General features: G+C 35.5%; 1 protein-coding gene across 1 annotated transcript in view; it reads left to right on the forward strand.

The window, feature by feature from the left end:
• The first annotated feature begins 10,092 nt into the window (after positions 1 to 10,092).
• LOC116340878 (neuronal acetylcholine receptor subunit alpha-7) overlaps positions 10,093 to 16,570 on the forward strand; it is an 85,717-nt gene continuing 79,239 nt past the window's right edge. The window contains exon 1 of the mRNA XM_031767607.1: positions 10,093 to 10,462. The gene's annotated coding sequence lies outside the window, so the exon portion shown is untranslated. The remainder of the gene's footprint in view (positions 10,463 to 16,570) is intronic.

The following is a 16,570-nucleotide window of genomic DNA, read 5'->3' on the forward strand; positions in this document are numbered from 1 at the left end:
ATTTTTTTTAGCATTGTGTACAATCGATGCACAGATGACAGTGGAAGAACACGTGCGTGACAATGAACTACATTGACGCGCATGTATCGATGTGTGCGTGCGATAACAACAGTGTCTTCTATATGCACGGTACAACTGTTGTTTGGCAGAGGGAGCTGCCTTGCAATGCCATCCACCAACGGAATATATCATTAATTAAAATTATGGGGAAATGGTTTTTTTTTTGCTTAAAAAAACAAATCAATCATAGTTAAAAGCAAACAACCTTCTACTTGAGTGGATAATACTCAATTGAATGATGCTCAGCTGCAATAATATTTCAAATGATAAAATGACTGACTTATCAAACAATTTTTTATGAACTCTTCGGAATGGAATAACAATAAAAGGCGCTTAATCCAATTGGCGACGAACGCAGCAATGTAGCAAAATGATTAAATACCACCAGAAAACAAATGGATTTTAACACGTGCAATTCTCATCATCGATATGTAATACGTATACACATATATACATTACAAGCGGACGATGGATAATTGTTCCATCCGAAAAAAGAAAAAGAAGAAGAGCGTTACACACAAAAATTACGATCGAACCAGACGAGCTGATTTTTCCTGTGAAAATCACCAGCACCCGGCAGCAATGTGCTTGGCTGTTCAAACAATGTTGACAACAGTAATAATAGTAATGAGTAGAAAATAGCTTAATAGAGTAGGTCCGAAATCTTTTTCGGTGTGTAATTTACATGCGCAAACATTAATCCTGGTTCGGTCGTTGCTATGCCACACATTAATTTGGATTTTATTTCACTTGCATATTAGTGGTTCAACAACAATGATCTGGTTTTGTAAAATGCCAATATTGCATGAAACACTGAAGATGGTCCGTGATGTGAAATGAACATGAACATCGAACAAATAAATGGGCACGTTAAAACCGGCACATATATGAAAAGTTCGCTTTATTTTGCTCTGCGATTAAATGGATAGTAAATTTTTTAAGCGTTTTGGATGAACGTAACGAAATGTTTCTTGAATCAGTATTTTATATTCTATTTTGTTACCATCTTCTTTGCATTGATTATGGTAACGTACTTAAATACGGGAATATTAGCGGTTCGCTGGATTCAATTTTAAATAGAATGCCATTAATCTCAAGTGACTTAATGGCACAATGGGTAAAAGTTTTTCGTTTGATTGTGTGAATGCGCGCGCAAACAATGTTACGATATATTGTTCAATGTGTCTGTTGTTGTGTGTATGTGTTGTTGTTTAAATGCGATGTAATATGTTACAAGGAAATTTCATTGCGGTCAAATCAGTTTATCTATTGAGAAGAACAAAGTGAGCTAAGCTTATGAGCTGTGCTCAACCTTGTGTGTCACAATCCATGCATAATATTGTAAGATGTCATAAATTCTTGCCATCCAAATGGTTGTTTAGATTTGCCATCCAACACGGTTCGTAGATCATAAAAGGCTGAGTAAGCTCAAACTTTTTTCAGCCGTGTGCACACGTCTTATTCCAACCATGTAGAAGTAGTAGTATATATAAATATATTTAATTCCAGTAATATTTTTTCGCGTTTAAATCAATTTGTATCGAATGTTGATCCTATCATTCAATTTCAGTAATATTCGATTTTTCTCGGTCTGTATGTAATATGTAAACGGTGAATGAGTTTAAGACACGCTTCGCCAGATATTGATAGACATTGACTGAGAGAAAGAGTGGGAGCAGATACAGACTAAAGGATTTCAATGTTGCCCGAAATGGAAATAAACTGGAAATAAAACAGCATAAAATATGTTATGCGGATATAATGCATTATAAAATAAAATCGGCGCGCGTAAATTTCAAAATGCACATAAAATAACAGAGATTAAGTGCCGAAAGTCATGTGTGTCCGTTTATTGGTTACTTTTAATGGGGTTTTCCATCTACTGCATACACAATCTCTGTCTCTGTGTTTTTTTTTTTTATCTTGGTCTCTCAGTTTTTCGGGTCGTTTACCGAATGCAATGTTTTAGCCCCAGTCAGAATAAACTATAATCAAAATTGATTTTTCGACTGTTGATTGTCGCATGGAAAACGGATTACCGGCTTGGTAGAGAAGGAAGGAAGAGAGAGTGAGAGAGAGAATTATGGGATGACTCTTGAGATCGTCAAAAGCTATTTGCACACCGCCTGAAGCTCGCTCTCTTTTTTAGTCGCTCCACCACAACAACCTTCGAGCGATGGAGAATGCCACATCCTCTGCCAAATGCAAATAAAATCCCGTCATCTTTTATCGCCTAACGCTAAACCACAAAACAAATAGCACATAAAATCAAATGACATTTCGAAGCGCAAAATTTCAAATGAAGACAACTGGCGAATGGACGAGATAGAGACAGAAAATGATCATGTGCATATGTGAGAGAATGAGCAAAAATGAGTGACTCCAAACGACATATCCAAGTGCCCATAATAATTCAAGCGCACTTTGTTTTCCTTCGTCATTTTTTTTCTTCGTTTGCTCGTTTTCCCTTTGTTTTATGTGTTTTCTTTGGTTTTTCACGTTTATTTTGTGTTTCGTTAGCATCACATATGAAGCATATTCTACTATCATTACAATATATGCACGCACACAGCCGGACAGACGAACGCGCACGCACAAGCATTTACATCTCCATAACGGTTGAAATGCACATAAATTGTCGATTATTTTCAAACGTATAGGTACATAATCATCATAAATATGTTGCCGTTGATCGAGCACACACATCACAGTACACAATGTGCTGAAATTCAACTAACGATACACTGAGGTTGAATTCGACTCGCAATTTTAGCTGCGTTTAAATGTGTACGTGTTAGCATTTTACGATGAACCACCGAAAATCCCGTGACACATATGTATACGAAAAAGCAAAAAAAAACATCAACCGAAGTCACAAATCGCCATAAATTAGATGAGTCGAATTCATACTTACGATTTTGGCGGGTATTGCTGCCGCCACCGCCGTCGTCGTCATCGTCGTCGTCTTCAACGACTTGCATTCAATGAACGTTTTCTGCTGCTTGATTACGTTTCGCTTGTTTTTCTCCCTTCTTCTTTTGAATCAACTCAAATGGAACATTGCTGGGCGCTTCTTCATTCATATTCCACATGTGAATTCCCATATTTACCTTTTTCGACATGTTCTTCTTACTTTGTGTTTAACATTCGGAAAATAAAAGGCAAAGCTGATTTTCACATTTAACCAAGTAATGTAAAATAAAGCACTTTTTTTTCTCACCCATGCGAACGGAAAGAGATTGCAATATGAAGGTGTTGGCTGATACAATCGAAAAACGTTTTCTTTCGCCATGTGTGTGTTTGTGTGTGTCGTACTTAATTCGATACGTACGGCACATATACGAGCGATTAATTTGCCAAATATACGTAAAACAGTACACACATGCATGAAACCATCATATCTCCTTCGACGTCTTCGTCGTCGTCTTCTTCAATTTTATTCTCTTGGTTGCTGCCAGGTTGCTGTCGGTGTGATATAGAGCACCGAACTTTTACCATGTGTGTGTATGCTATGCAGCTATATTCATGGATCACACAAAAATGGAAAAGAGTGATACATAAATATTATTTCAATTTTATTACAGTCAAAAGTACGAATGACGTTTGAAATAAAAATAAATTTCCAAATTGACTCGAAATGTGTAGTGGCTTGCTGGTTGGCTTCTGTGTTTGCTTCGATTCACATACATGTATTGTATGTATGTTTCACAACCGTGTTCGATGTGTGTATTTGCCATCTCGAATAATATGTATTTTTTATGGTTCGACATTTACGTTTCGATAGATTTTCGCCCTCGATATTACACGCTCGCTTTTTCGAATTGGAAATCTGGTGAAGCCGAACCGAACCATATAATATTGGCATTGGCACATTGCCTCTTCTTCAATAATACAAAACACAAAACAGTATATTACAACTGGAAATGCGAAGAGAGAGTATGAGGTGAATGTGAGAAGTGAGATGGAAAGAACTCATAGAAATTTATTCGATTCGGTAAGTATTTGGAAAAGCATTTGGTGGTTGCCGCTCTCTCTCTCTCTCTCTCTCTCTCTTTCTCTCTCTCTCTCTCTCTCTCTCTCGTCCAAAATGAAGTATGAATATGTGTTTTCAAACACACAAATGCATAACACATTGCCATGTATTTCGATGGATCTCTTGTAATGCAACATCGAATCGGTATCGGCAGCAATACCCTATACAAAATATTGCAAAAGCGTTGACTTAGAACGAACTAAAAACCAAAATAAATTCCAACATTATGTTTGAGCAATAAATGTGGATGTATTTGCTTCCCATACAAAATCATTTCTTATCGATAGGTATCAAACGCATAACGGAGCAAAACTCAATGTTGGATTTCTCTATGCAACTTGAATTTAACCCATGAAGAAATTATGAATCTGTGCAATCAACACAAAATGTTGTGAATAGCAGCATATACACAAAACGGTAGACACATACGCACTTTCACACACCCACATGCACACATGCACAACAACAACATCATTGAAATCCAGAACCAAATCAAAATAGTCTCTGTGCAATGCTTTTGTGTAACATCTTCGATGCGGATCAATCGCTTACGCTCTCACAGAACTTTTCAATCTTTCGCATAGTATTCGAAAAGCTTTTATGTGATATAACCGGATTTGGTTTGGTTGTTTTGCTGCTTCGCTATTTCAAATGCTCGCTTGTTGTTGTTATTATTTGGTTTTTCTTCGTTCTCTATAGCCTGTTGTATTCCAATTGAACCGTATATTTCATAATATTCGACATTCTTGTGTATAGATTTCACAATTTGCACAAATCGAAAAGAGACACACACAGAGAGAGCGAGATTGAGAACAAAAGGAGAACAAAGAGAGAGAGAGAACTGATGAAGTAAACGAAATGAAACAATATGAATGGAATAACACACCCATTGACTTATTCATTATGTTTGTACTTTATCACAGCACTTGATTCACATTCGATTGTGAGCACACAAATCCGTTATATTCCGTATATCTTATTATATGTGTTTTTTTTCCTTGTTAGGTCGCATTCAACCATTCGATACATGTTATTTGTGTCGTTGTTGTTCATTCTTCTTTTTTTCTATCGCTTCTTATTTCGCTCGTTCCAATCTTTTCTTTTATTCTTTTTTTGTAGGAGAAAATGTTCGGCAATATCCTAAGTTGGGGCTTAAAGGTTTTATGTACTAAAAGTGTTTGAATGTAGCGGAATTTTCTGTATTCGTTATTTTCTTTCGAAAATCACCGCACAGATTGTGTGCCGAAAGTGCTCAATATTCGTTGGCAATTTTCGTCATTTAATCCAATCATTTTGCAATGTCTGTGTCTTCATTGACAGCACATTTCATAAAACAGAGCCAATATTGTGTTGTTATTTTACTTATATATAGATCTGTTTCTGACTGGTGACGCGTAAAAAACAACAACATTTTCAAAAAAAATGATAATAATGTTTTCCACCAAACTTTGTACCATTTTCCGAAAATTTCAATGAATTTTTCATGTATTTACAATACATATGTGCTGTGCAAAATACACTTCAATAAGTGCCTAACTTTGTTGCTTAAATTGTTCTGTATTTTATCAAATGAAATACGCTTGGAAAAACGACAATACAGACAACAACCGTTCTATTTTGTTATGAATGTTATCGAATTTTCGTCTGTTCTCTGGTTGATTGTGCTTTAAACCTGAGTTTACGACATTGTTTTTTTCTCTCTCCACTTTTTTTCTCTTAATACCATTTTGATACAAACATCATCATCGTCATCGTCATCTTCGTCTTGGCCATAATCATGAATCAAAATCATTGAAAATTTACATATAAGGGTGTTTCATATCAATTCTCGATACATCAAGAGTGAATGAAAGAGAGAAATCGTCGAATGGATGGCAGAAGACGAAGCAGAAATGCGGCCGAAAAGTAGTTGAAGGCATTTATATGGAATTTTGGAATTGAGAATAGAAGAAAATGGTTGAGCAACAGCCAAACATCACGCGCACCGACCGAACCATCGTTATGTAAATTGAAATAAACACCCAAGCCGAAAGCCATTCATATTAGATGTTAGAAGTTTAGTAGGTAAGAAGTGGGTACGGGAGCATATCGTTACAACACGCACATTATGTATAATAATAAGATTTCTGCTACTGACGCTGTTACCGTTGTTTGCTGATTCTGCTCTGTATTGGTCTGTTGCTGTTCGAGATACTGCTGTTGATGATTATATCATGTATTGATGAAATTGAGAGAAAGAGAGCGAACATGATTGTAACTGTACACAAAAAACGTCGCAAACTGGTTTTATTGAGAAACGCAACAAGGATTGAAAAAAAAAAACGATGACGAAGTTTGAGATATTTTCTTCGATGGTATGCGTCGTTGTGTGTGTGTGTGTGTGTGTGTGGCATCCGTTATCAGTGAGTGTGTGTGTACGCTTTGATGACAGAACATTTATTATGATGAGCTAGGTGGTACACTAGATCAATGACATAGGTGTTAAGCTTTCACATAGTTGAGCTCTAGGTATCGAAAATAGTGTGATCAAATGAAAAGCAATCATTAAATAGTGCTTAAACACATCGACCCTCCTTTTTATCCTACTGATACCGGACGTGAACGCATGTGTTCCTTTTCGTTGTTATTTATTGCTAGGCTCGTTCATAAGTCTACAATTTATCCACACTTCTATTGTCCAAGAAAAGGAAAGAAATAAAAAAAAGTAGAACAAATGAACGAGAGATTGGAATCAGGGGTCCACTGTCATCTCCGATTCAATTGTTGCCTTTACCTAAAGCAACGAACTACATTCGGTATGGTGTTTTTTTTTGACGTGATTCTTCGTTATTTTGCAACAGTCAACGTATATGACGTTGGTGATGCATCACGCGCTGAAAATTTAATTTCTAATCATAAATTCTATCTCAAAAAGAAAATGTGTGCTTCATTTCCCAAAACGACCATATGGTGGATTCATATATTAATTTATTTCTGTAACGATACCAAGAATGGATGGTTGTTGTTCATATATTGACAAATTATTGATATGAGTCCATGTCATTCACTACATTTTATGGCATATATCATCAAAAATATGGAAGCACATAAATTCACAGTCAATTTTTGACGAATGTTGAAAAAGGTCTTTCAACGCAGGAAAAAACGATTTTATTGCTGTTACTTTGAAGAAAAAGAAACTATAGCCATAAAAATGATGTCAATTACATCTAATCATATTTGACTACATTTTTTCTGACGGTAATTTTGACATTTGTGACCAAAATGAGTGATAAATGAATTACAGTATTAAGTATTTGCCATTTGTAATTTATTTTTTATCTTTTTAAAAGTCGATGTTGGGCTACTATGTGACATTTTCATTCGCTTAAAAACCCCTAGACGATGTCGATTTTGCGAGACAAATCTAATAAAAATAGAGAGTCAAGTAGCACGAAAGGAGACCTAACGCGCCGTTCGCATGTAACACGAGGCACGCAAAAAGAATGGGCACCATGATAAAAGAGGCAAAAGGCCAGATGCGGAGCAAAGTAAGAGTAAAAATGCGTTGCCATTCAACAAAACTAATGCTTTGGAGTTTTAAGATGTTACCTTGATCTAAATAAATTTCTCTATTATGCGTACGGGGCGCTATGAGCTTCTGTGTATTTGTGTGCAAACAATGTGCAACGCACCATACATACATCCATGCCAAACTAGAGAGAACGATAAAAAAGCATTCGGTTAGAAGCAAGACACGCACACCTTGATAAACATTATAAATCGGGTAAATAAAAACTGCCTTATCATCGATTCGTCGTGGAAAAATAAAAAAGTGTTCGAAAAAACACACAGAGAGAGAGAGAATATAAGCAGTAACGGCAGCGTCGCGCCATCAGTAAGTAAGCAACATCCAGCAGCAACAGTAACGGCGTCAAAATGATAACAGAGCACATTGTGTGTTGTGTTTTTGCACAGTTACAAAAAAAAATCTGCCTTACGATAGTCGCAAACACCATTGTCAACAAGCTCATTCGCTCTTCGTGTGTATGTGTTCTATATACTTATTGTATGTATACTAGAAAAAGCTAGGCAACAAACAGTACCACGTACACAATCAAACGGTGTATTCAAAACAGACACTAGACAAACAACGCTCCAAAATGAGATCGAATGATGGATTGAAAGAGAAAATAGCACATTTGTATAGGTAAAACGGTTCGTTTTTATGTAACACCAACAAGTTGTGAATCCATGTTTTGCCATGTAGTGGTGTGCGTACATCTAGTTCAATGTATACGTATAGTCGTATGTATATATAATTTTATACTCTCAGAGCATCCATCGTAAGACTCGAACAACTATTCCATATCATCTATATGATGTGAGCTATGTGTTTGCTCTATTTTACATACATATTAAAGCTTATTTGTTGAATATACCAACAGTGGAGAGCGAGAGAAAGAACGCGTACGCGATAGAGAGAACAAGAAAGAGAGCTTGCCGCCCATGTCAATGTATGCATTGTGAGGGTGATAAGAGGGTTTGAATTAGTGAGTGAAGGAGTCTATGGGCATGAAATGCCTTATCAGTTGTGTGAATTTCTCATGCTACAATATATAGCTCTCATTTACTCTCTCTTTCTGACGCATAGTATATGCAAAAAAGTTCGTTTTATGTGCACTCAACATATGATTCTCCATCTTTTCAAAAAAGCGAAAAGTTAATGCAAAAAAAAAAAATTGTTGGTCTCTATCGTCTAGATATCAGACGATAAAGCGAATGAACATACAAAAAGAGCCGAAAAGAAAATATAAAATTCAACGCAATAAGCAAGAAGGTATAGTACATGACATGAACACATTTGCATGCTAATGATTAACCACTAAATAAAAATTGCAAATGTAACGAAGAAAAAGTTTCACAAGTAGATTCACTGCAGGGTAATTGTGAAAGAGACAGCGAAGCGATATAAAAATTCATTTGAATGTTTCAAATCTCGTCTCAATAACATTTTTTTTTCATTTAAAATGAGAGTTAGAGAGAGAAAATTTCGTGAAAGCAATTGAAACAGCACGTATATGTGGATGATAAACGTGCGCGACAGTAAATGGATGAACCAAAAACAACAAAGACAACAACAATAGCATAGCATCACTACTATCATTATACATATAAACATTTCATTTTGCTGCGATGTCCCGAGTAAATACGCACGCAACAGCAGTAGCTTGTAAATAATATAAATATAGATAAGAACACGGGCATTTAAGAAAAAGCGCACACACCAAGATTTGAAGCAGCAGCAACGGCAGCCAAAGCCTCACGAACGAAAATTGAATGAGTTGAAAAGCAGGGAAACAAGTGTCGAAAAACGTACTAGATTTTCTTGAGAGTAGTTGTTGGTGGCCAAAAGTGCGTAGGTATTTGTGCGTCGCTTCTTGATGGATGTGGCTGTGTAATGACACAATGCTATATAAAAGTTCGACTATGTGGATGATAACCAAACATGCTATAAATATGTATATAAGTATACAATGGCTAGATTGAATGGCAACAGCAGCAACACCAAATCGAACGCATGTGCATGTATTTAGAGATGGATGCTGGAGCATATACACACAATACGAAACGATATCATATCAAACAGAGTGCGCGCACGCGAACAACTGATAAAAAAGTTTCGTGCTTGCCTGGTCCGCTTTTTCTCTCTCTCGCCCCCTTTCTATACCTCTGGCTCTCTCTCGTACGCTCAATTTATATATATTCAATCTCGTACATAAACAACACAGTAAAAGCGAAGCAAACACCGAAGTTTCGATGTCTAAAGCGTACGGATTTTCGTTCACTGTGATGCTGCTGCTGCTTCCCGAGAGACTGAACAGCGAAAATTGGAGGTGGTTGAAAGTCAGTCATCATTGGTAGTGTGCGTGTCTCTCTTTTCAAACTAAAAAGACAGATTTTTTCTGTTTTTTTTTTTCGAATTAAATTAGTTTTTTTTCTCACTTTCTGTCTCTAGTTTCATTTCGAATAGTTTCATATATATTAAATAAAATCGGTTTAACCAAAAGAGAAACAAAAATCAAAGCGAAAGAAAGTATAAATTGAAATTGATTGCGCGGATTTGAAAATACCAAAAACAAAATAGCAAACAAGAATTATAAAGTACACAGCTTACAACAGTTATCAGAAGCTATCGTACAACGTTTCGCCGAAGAGAGCAAGCCATAAGTTTTTGATCAGACGAAAGCGATTTAAGCAAGTCATATATGTATTTAAAGTAAAACGTTAACATAATCCAATCGAGTGTAAATAAAATAGACGAAAAGTTTCGGTATTAAAATGGAAAAAAAAACACAAAAGACACCCAAATGAAAAACGTAAATTGACGTGAGTGTAATGTAATAGTGATTCTGTTATATACATCTATATCTCCTTTTCCCTATTGCAATTTCTTTTTGTACACATATTTAAATAAAAAAATCCCATTTTAAGAACGGAATTAAGAGTCCTACATATTCTTTTTTTAAATGATATTTGATCACGTGCGTTTTTGTGCATTCTGAAAAAGATTTTTCAATATTAAAACCTACAAAGCTGAAATTAAAATAAAAACAAAACACACCGAGAAGAACGTTCTCCATTCGAAATTGAAATGGAATTGAAATAAAAATTTGCGAGTGAATACGACGAGTTGCGTGATACACTTTTGGAATTTTATATCGTTGCCAAATAAAAATAACAAAAAAAAATATACAAAAAATTATACGCACCGTAAGTACACACTTAAAAAGAAGAAAAAAGAAACGAGGGAAAAGAAACGGATTTAATTTTACAGCAGACACAAAGCCAACACGTATCCATATTCTTTTTTCCTCATTTCCAGACAACGAAATGGTTATTTGAATGGATCGAAAAAAATAAAAGAATATTTCAAGCGTTTAGCGTTTGAGTGAAATAAAAGTAGAAAAAAAAGCTTTCAATTCCTTCGATACTCTTGAAAAACCAGTCGTTTGTAAATCACTTATCACATTATGGTGAAATGAGCGAAATTTTTGGTGAATTTAATATCCAGAGTTTTGCGCGCGCTATAGTCTGCGTTTGGTCTAAAAGACGTTGAAGAATAAGAGTAAAAAAAAGTGATTTTCTGCAAGAAACCTGACTCTCATCGAAGTCAAAGAATTGGGAGTGTGTGTGTGTGTGCGTGTGTGTGAGAGTAAATCTATCTCTGGGATCTGGTAATTTCACTTTCTTTTCATTTCAAACAGTTTCACTCATTTATTTATAAATTTATTGCCTATCTTCATGCACTGGTTTTTTATCGGCCAAATGTGTTTATTTACTCGAATCGATTCTCAATACTAAACCGTACTCAGAAACCATACTCGATGGCCTATCCCATTCAAATACGCGCTATTTGTTTCAGGTTGAATTTGGTACATGCATGTGTATGACTGCTTGTCTGCCATATAATTTGTATTTTTTTTCGTCATCATCATCATCTCATCTCTCGTGAACTCAGTGCGAACGCTTGAAAATTCACATTTGTAAATTGAATGGTGCTGTTGATTTTGATTAAAAATTTTAGGGTTTTCAACGCAGATAGGCACACGTAACGGATATAACATGGTCGATGGTTTTCATAGAGGAGACTGTGACAAACAAGGTTTTTTTGCCATCGTTTGATACTAATCAAATTAGGTACTACAACAAAAACAATAACAACAGCCATGACACTTATTGTCTCTGTCCCTTTATATACACATAGAGACTTTCTATTCTATCGGATGTCCGTTAACAACGCACACAAAAACAAATCTAAATCTATGCTCAAAAATTGCTATCAATCTTTCACATAGTCCAACTAGTGTTCAAGCATCGAAATCAAGAGAGTACGAACACGGTACTCACAAAAAAGCCACATCGTACTCAAAAGATAAACGCAACACATTTTGTCCGCCGAAAATGATAAAACTACTTCAGTCATTCCCAACAACAGTGTTTGTTCAACCAGCCATTGTATCAAATAAATCTGTTTTCTATATATGTATGTGTGTTGTGATGGGACACACGCACACACATGAATTTCAATTTGAAAAGCATCTTGACCGATAATGTCATTCACATCAATTCAACCAGTAGCAAGCGTAAATCGAATGAATAACCATATTATTTCTTCAAAAGTGTCAAAAAAACAACGCTTTTAACTGACAGTCGAAATAAATGGAATGTAGCGACAGTTGTAGTTGCCGCCAAGCAAAGAAATCTCATTACGTTTAATATCATTTCGTCTTTTATGGCATTGTGGGTGTAGGTGTTGTGTGTTTATTTAGTGGAGGGTGATTATGTTTTTGTTGCTTGATTCTATTCCTCATTACGTTTGGTTGTTCGTGTACACACATAAACTACCCAAGCGAAAAACGAAGAAAGTATAAAAATCGCGCGTATGCAAAAGAAACAGAAAAAAAAAGAAACACTAACTACACATTACGAATGGAATGAACGAATGAGAAGAAACAGCATGTTTTGTTTTTCCCATATCAATGTTGTTTCTTGAAGACTCTCTCATGTTGTTTGTTTCTTTTTTTCTTCTGTTCGTCTTTTTTTCCATTCTTAACACTGATATAATAACGACATTTGCTGCTGGCTCTATATTCCATTTTCCTTTTTTGTTTTTCTGGATGATTTCTTTGAATATATACAATTCATTATTTTCGACGGTTTTGTTTGCCTCGTTCTTCTCCGTCATCCGCTTCGTACTGATGGTAATGATTGGTATTGTGGATGAGAGGGGGTTTCTATGATTGTATGCGTGCGTGTGAGTATTTTTATGCCTATGCCCGAGACGAAAGCTATTCTTTTCTCAGCTAAACAGCAAAACCAGAGACCATTTCAGCTTCGATTTACATTTTTTTCGAATGTATATACTATGTATGGTACATGTAAAAATGCTTGTGTACGTATATGATTTGTTGTTAGGCTTATTCTAACCCAAACTCAAACCCAACACGAATCAACGAACCTGAAATGAAACCTCACACAATGTACATATACACACAAAATTCTCTCACATTCTCTGTTCTATTCGCATCTCGTATTGAGTTACGGGTACGACATTTGCAAATGTAACAAAATCTTTCTGTTTTCTTTGGTTGTGCTTTCGGTTCTCACTTTTCTATTCTTTTTTTCCCATCTTACTGTTGTGCTCGTGTGTGTGCATGTGTTTTTTTTCTTTCTATTTGGCATATTCGGATTGTATCCACATAAATAAAGTCAATACGCACATCCTTCATTGCCTGATATTATTCTGTTGCTTGTGATTGCGATACCGTCGTGTTGTGTTTGGTTTGATTTTGATGGTGAGAGAGAGAGTTATTCTCGCCGTCGTGTAATAGTCGTCTGCTCCATCATCAACAACGATGAAGGTGCTTTTGTGCACGCACAGACACACACACACACACATATTAAAGGTTAATATATATAACATGTATGCGCTATGTGCGCCGAGTTTCGATGAGTGACGAATTCCAAATCACCATTAAAAGCGCACAGAAACACGAGAAAAAAAAAAAACAAAAGACAAACATCGCACGAACGCGAGACAACAACATTTTCAGTGAACGAATAATATAGTATAAAAAAAAGACAGAGAAAATGTATGAGAGAGAGAGAGAGAGAGAGAGAGAGTAAAACGCACAGATAAAGAGCCGACAACGAGAACGAGAACGAAAATGAAAATATTTTATGTTTAATGAACTTTGCTTGAGGATAATCAAAATTAATACACATCGCATACACATTTCTATCCATTTTCTAACTCGACTCGCGTAAAACATGTAATTTGTTTGTGCAATCGAAACGAAAACGCAGACGAACAAGAGTTGAAGTACGTACACAACCACACCATATTGAAGCTAATGCGAATGAACATTTTATGTGTGTGTGTGTGTTTAAGGGAGAGGTAGATAGAACGAGAGACAAGCAAAAAAAAGTTTCGAACGATGTTGAATGAAAGGGAGTGGAACGGTATTTTTGAACCGTGCCCTGAAATCATCACATTGTATGTTTCGCTATTGTCGAACAAAATAAAATGGTGATTGCGTTCGAATTTAGAAAAATGAGAGAAAACAAAGAGCACAAAAGCACACACTTCACGAACAAAAAGAAAAAATGTTGAACAAAAAAAATCTTGAAACATATTCTCAAGCTTTATTTTTTTTCTTTCCTCTTAAGAAGAAAAGTGGTGCAAAAAGAGGAGAATAACGAAAAAAAATTTATATATATTCGTCAATTTTTGAATCTAAGCTTTGAAAACTGTCAAAAAAGAAGGACTCAAGAAGTTTTACTTTATTCCTAATCCGAAACTTTTGCTAAAGTTAAACGAACGCGCCAAGTCTCAAAGGGGCAAACGTTTGTGAAGCGAGCGATATGTATACAACAACAATTCTGTTGATTGGAAATAGTTCATGGTGTATACCTCCCTACCTCATTCTCATTCTCTTCTGTAACACTCTTTCTATCTCTCATTGATGCATTCACTCTGGCTCTTGTTCTCTTTCACTGCTTTATCATTTAATTGGCCACATTTTGCATTCAATGGCCACGTTTCTATGGCATTTAGTACCTTTGACTGTGTGTACGCGCGGCAAAATTTTACTTCTTACAATATCTAAATGGCAAATGGACGAAGAAAAGTTCGGTGAACAGTCAAAATCGCGATTTGCATTTAAATAGTGCCCTATTTTACATAAAACGTAACATTTTCCACAATGAAGTCAATGTAGCGACAAATATTATCTTTGCATGGCCATATCACTCGGGCAAAGTGTAACATGTAAAAACGAATGTGGCCAACGAACACATGAACCGAGAGAAACGAGACACCGATTTAGCGACAAAATGTGCACATCAAAAAGGTGGAATAAAAAAGTGAATGTCACAATAAAATTACGTGAATTAAGTACAGCGAAATGGAATCGATAATTTAGTGTAAAAGTTGGTCCGTTAGCAAAAGAGATATATACGTATACACCGACAACGATGATGATGACAGTTAGACCGTGGAACTTCTTAAACACAAATAAACGATGAAAATGAATTAAATGGTTGAATAATAAATACATCGTAAAATAGATCACAGCTAGAATGAAAAAGAGTGAGTGTATGTGAGAGAGAGGGAGAGGGAGAGGGAGAGAGTGCTAAACTAAGTCGCAAAAAATCTGAAGAAAAAAAAAAACAAACGTAGTGGGAGAGAGATACAGAAAGAAAAACTTCTTATCGTCGCCCTGCGTATAGTTTTTTTTTTCTTTTTAATTTCCATTTTCGCGCATTTTTTTATTTCCATTTTTACTGTTTACAGTTTATTTTCATTTCATTTTACTTTTTTTTCTGTTGGTCTGCTTTTCATCGTGTTTCACAGAAGTTGAATCCACGCTCAACATGTATCTTTTGTGGCAATGTTGTCGCGTAATAGTCTTCGGATCCATTCATTCTCAAATGAAACGAACTGTTGGGTATTTTAATTTTTATTTTCTACCGCGCTACAGCGTTAAGCCAGTGATTCATTGCGAATGAGGAAGCAACATTTTTAAAACATTCTTAAATATTTTCAGTGCCTGAATACACTTACCCACCTCATTTCAAAATGAGTTGAATGCATGCCATGCATTCTTAACTCTCCCCTTTTTTCATACATTATAAATACTTCATCAGTGCTTATTAAAATATGGGCAATTATTCGAATTTATTCAAATCGTTGGTGAAATTTAATTACACTTCCGGCATTTAATTGCGGGTCTTCAAAAGTTTTGAATTATTACAACTGTAAACCAGACAATATATTGAACTAACTGGTCAGTTGAGCTGACAGTACGTTAGTCAGCTAAATGGACCAAAACAATAGAAGTTATTGTTATAATGAACAATCACTTCTATTAAAACAAGAAAAGTGATTCATCATTAAAACAATAACGTCTATTGTTTTAGCCCATTTAGCTGGCTAACGTACTGTCAGCTCAACTGACCAGTTAATTCAATATATTGTCTGCTGTAAACGCTGGAAATATGCTTCAAAGAGTCTGTCTGCTTGGAAAATGATGGTTGAGTGGGTATGAACATTTCATTTGATCATCTCAATATGACTTTAAATATGTAAATATTTAATAGGTTCTTTGTCAAATTTTCTGCATTTCACAATCGAATACCATTTGAATTGTTTGAAATGCTATTCTCTGTGTGTGTCTGTATGCATTTGTAATTGAAATCGTTGCAATTTGAATGGCCTTCTTGAAATGTCTGCAGCCTTTGTCAATAATTCTTCGAATTTGCTCGAACTTTTAGTTGTTAATGAGAATACCTGACTCGAAATTCATTTATTTTAAATTTATCGAATCAAACTGGACAATTAATGTTAAGAATGTTTTGTTTGCAATTCATTTCTTTTGATTTTTGCAGTTTTAAACTGCTTCCATTTTAGACACTGGTTTGCAAAAGACGCAT

This window comes from Contarinia nasturtii, unplaced genomic scaffold, assembly GCF_009176525.2.
Source record: "Contarinia nasturtii isolate CC-2019 unplaced genomic scaffold, AAFC_CNas_1.1 Cnas_scaffold_695, whole genome shotgun sequence".
Taxonomy (NCBI): Eukaryota; Metazoa; Arthropoda; class Insecta; order Diptera; family Cecidomyiidae; genus Contarinia; species Contarinia nasturtii.